Here is a 4,058-nt window from a genome sequence, read left to right on the forward strand (position 1 = left end):
GGCCCTGGACAGGATGCCACCGTCTCCCCAGCCGGGGGGATGTCGGGGGCCGAGGCAGGGCTGGGCTCTGGCTCCGGCTCCGGCGGGACAGGCTGCACCCCATCTAGCCCCAGGGCAATCCCCAGGGCCTCGCTTTCCGCGCTCCCCTCCCTCCCCGGCCCCCGGATGAAAGGTCCGCACACAGCCCTCGGCCCAGGTCGCTCACCTCCGAGAAGGCTGCACTGGCAGCACAGCCCCCTTATATTAGGGATGAGACTGGACATAGGTATGTACCCGTACACACCTACATCTAGGTACACACAGAGATGATAGATAGATAGATAGATATGTCTGTATACACATAGATACACATACGTATATATGTGTGTGTGTGTATCTATATGTGTGCATGTGTGTATGTGTATATAGACATATGTGGATATACACAAAGATATCTATATATAATGCGTATATACATATATATCAATATACACATATGTGTATATACATATACAGCAGTGTAGGTTGTAGCCGTGTTAGTCTAAGGACATAGGAAGACAAGGTTCTTTCGGTGAATCTGATATCTTTTATTAGACCAACTGCTGAATAGTATCTTGTTTTGATAAGAATGGGAAATGTAGGAGAACATGCTCTGGGTGGGGTAAGGTTGGCTTCATAGTCTGCTTCCCAGATCCTCCTGTTATTAAGTTGCTGTAATAAAAAATATCAGATTCACCCAAAGAACCTTGTCTGCCTATATACATATATGTACATACACATATGTATGTATCTATCTATATATGTGTATATATGTACATATGTGTGTATTATCCATATTATATAGAGAGATGTGTATATGTATATGTAAGTGTGTATGGGTATTTATTATGTATATATATGTGTGTGTGCATATGTATGTGTGTATGTACATGTGTGTGCATGTGTATATATATGTGAGTGGATAAATTATCCTGTTGTTTCACTGTATCTCGCTTACTTGGACAAGCTTCCTATTCCAATTTAGTGGGGTTGGTCCTCTGTAGTCAGAGTTTGGGGGGTGTGGGGAGAGATCTAATTAGTGACAAATATGCCTGCCCATACTCAGATGTATCCTGTTTTTGCATAGTCCTGAAGATTCACCTGGACCTGCAGCAGTGTGATGAGCTACTCAGTCTCACCTTGACAAAATTTGTGTTGGAAATAGGATTAAGGGGAAACATGATGGAATTATGGAAGGGATGGAGTGTTTCTACTATCCCGTGTCCTTAATGAGATGTCTACCTAATAAGAGGACAGTAGCTAATAATGAACAGGTTATAAATTTAAAACAGTTTGAAGGAAATATTTTTTCCATGAACAGGAGAATAGTGCTATGTATACACACGCATAGACTGCCATATGTATCATGGTGGCGTGGAAAGCTCAGCCATCGCCTAGAGATGTGCTAGCCCTTCTTTTGCCAGTTACTCTCTTGTGTGAAACATGCAGCGAGAAGATGCCCAGGGAATCAATTGACATTATCTGCTCATTAATGCCCTTATTTAAACTCTTGCCTTCTGGCACTCTCTCAGCAGCTGCCAAACAAGGCCCAGCTCATGTTCATTGCCTTTCATGAATGAGCAAGCGGCCACATTCCCTTCACTAGCGCAGCAAAGAGCAGTTAGGTTTAATCAAAGCCCTGTCACCCATGCTGAGCTCTGGCTCACACGTGTCGTGAAACACTAGAGAAGACTAACCTTGTGCTGCTTTTCCTGTCAGATGCCTATGGAGGTTGAGCCAGTTTCCACTAGTTCTAGGTTCTTTGAACAGGAGAATCCTGCTTCTGAGGGCACTGAGACTTATAAAACACTTGCCCCAAAAAGAACAAGATCAAATGAATAGGCTTTGTGGATTCTGTCTGCACCAGTGGTCACTGACATCAACTTTGTAAAATCTATTAAGAACGAATATCTTACTGTCAGAGATTTTTTTTACCCAGTTCATCTCTATTTGACACTGAAATAGTGCCTCCTCAACAGTATCCCCTGACTTGTGAGTCCCACTGATTCATTATGCTCTGTGAGTGAAAAAGCAGGATTCTCTTGTTCATAAAGCAAATATTCCCTTCAAACTGTTTTAAATTTGTAACTTGTTCCTTATTATCTAACATCTTATTAGGTAGAACTCTCATTAAGAACTCCCAGTAATAGAACCACTCCATCCTGTTCAGAATTCCATCATGTTTCCCCTTAATCTTATTTCCAATTCAGGGACAATTTTTGTCAAGGTGAGTAGTTCATCATCCTGCTACAGGTCCCCCTGAAATCTTCAGGATAACTCAAAGAATAGGATACATCTGAGTGTGGATGGCCAAATCTGTCACTAAGTAGATCTTTCCTCCCAGTCCCCAAACTCTGATTACAGAAGAGCAACATCCTAAACAGGAACTGGGAGCATGTTAACAGTAAGTGTGATACAGAATCAGATTGGATTGTATTCCAAGAATCAGGGCACACAATAGATTTGCATTAGCTGACTGAGAAGAAAAGCAAGTTCAGACCAAGCAAAGCTCAATCTGATTTGTTGCTTTTTGATTTGGATTTGGCATTAAAATCTAATGACAAAGTATGATGTGTGTGTAATGCGCCTGGCACTTTTCCACCTTAAAATGCGTCTTTCCATCTTAAAATGCTGATAAATCATGTTCCTGTTCTAGGTGCCTATGACATGCAGAAGCCTGACTATTATCTTGTTTTGATAATGGGAAACATAGGACAATATGTTCTGGGTGGGGTAAGGTTGGCTCCATAGTCTGCTTCCCAGATCCTCCTGTTGTTAATGTACAGATAATCAATATGTAATATACATAGTATTATCTTAGGTGTGCATGGACATGATGCCATGGAAAAGACCTAAGATGGGATGCCTAAGATGGAATGTGCTTAACCTACACGTTTTCAAATGGCCAAAGACTTACTGTGATATGCACTCAGCAGAGGCCTCTGAGCTGGAACCCTGTCGATATAATTGGTGGGGGTGGTTATGTTAGAGCACTGAGTATTTGGAGTTGACCTCATCCCTAAATTCTTCCAGTTTGACCCTTTAGGAAAGGCTAAACACACCTTACTCACCTTTGCCCCTTGGCCAGAATAGATTGTTGTTGGGTATGCCTGGGTAGTAGTGGTATGGCACCCTAGGGATATTGAATGCAAACAAGGGTCAATCAATTTACACTTAAGTTGTCACTTAGTTAGCTCAATGTAAGGAATTAAGTGGAGTGTCTTTTATTTCTAAAAAGGTTGCGAAGGGACCCAAATAATAGGATAAGAAGTCTTTTATAGCTTGTAAAAAATCCAAACAAACAAATCAATCAAAATAAAAAATTAGCAGAACATAGAAAATATGGGCATGGGGAAAGCCCCTCACCCATAAATAACCATTGTGCCTTTTTTCTTAACATGACCATAGCTATAGTTTCAATATCATTTTTCCTGGTCTTGTAAGCCTGAAAATATTCTGCTTTCATTAAAAAAAAACCCAAAACAAAACGAAACAAAATGCTGAGCCATAATAATAGTATTTTCAGGAAAACTTACATGAATTGAGCAGAAAGGTACAATAATTCTGCCACAAATGAACAACTTTAAAATAGCTTAGCCTCTACTTTCAGCAGTTTGAGGAGGAAACAAGTTGTGTAGATAACATGTTAGCTTTTAAGCAATGAATAAAAATGTTGAAAGCTCCTTTTACAAAATCATATAAATACTTCAGAATCCAAGTCTCACTAGACAAGCAGTTGGATTTAGTCTGTCACTTACGTGCTGTTACTAGAAAGAGAGAGGGTAGTAGAAAATAATTTCTATTTGGGGGGAAGAGGGTTGGTCTTTTTTTGTTTACGTGTTGTATTTTAGCACCGTATTTGGCACACAGGGCATGTTTATATTCAATGATGTACTGCCATGTAGAGACATCTGTGATAAATGAACTTGGGTGAGTACTGGAAGTACTATGTTTAACACAGTGTAGTAACTTGGCTAGTTTACCCTCTGCTCAGCAGAACTATGCAAATGTTATACCTCTTCCAGTTTCTGAGCTAGCTT

Source organism: Gavialis gangeticus, unplaced genomic scaffold (assembly GCF_001723915.1).
Source record: "Gavialis gangeticus isolate Ggan-Ray unplaced genomic scaffold, GavGan_comp1, whole genome shotgun sequence".
In the NCBI taxonomy this organism is placed as follows: Eukaryota; Metazoa; Chordata; order Crocodylia; family Gavialidae; genus Gavialis; species Gavialis gangeticus.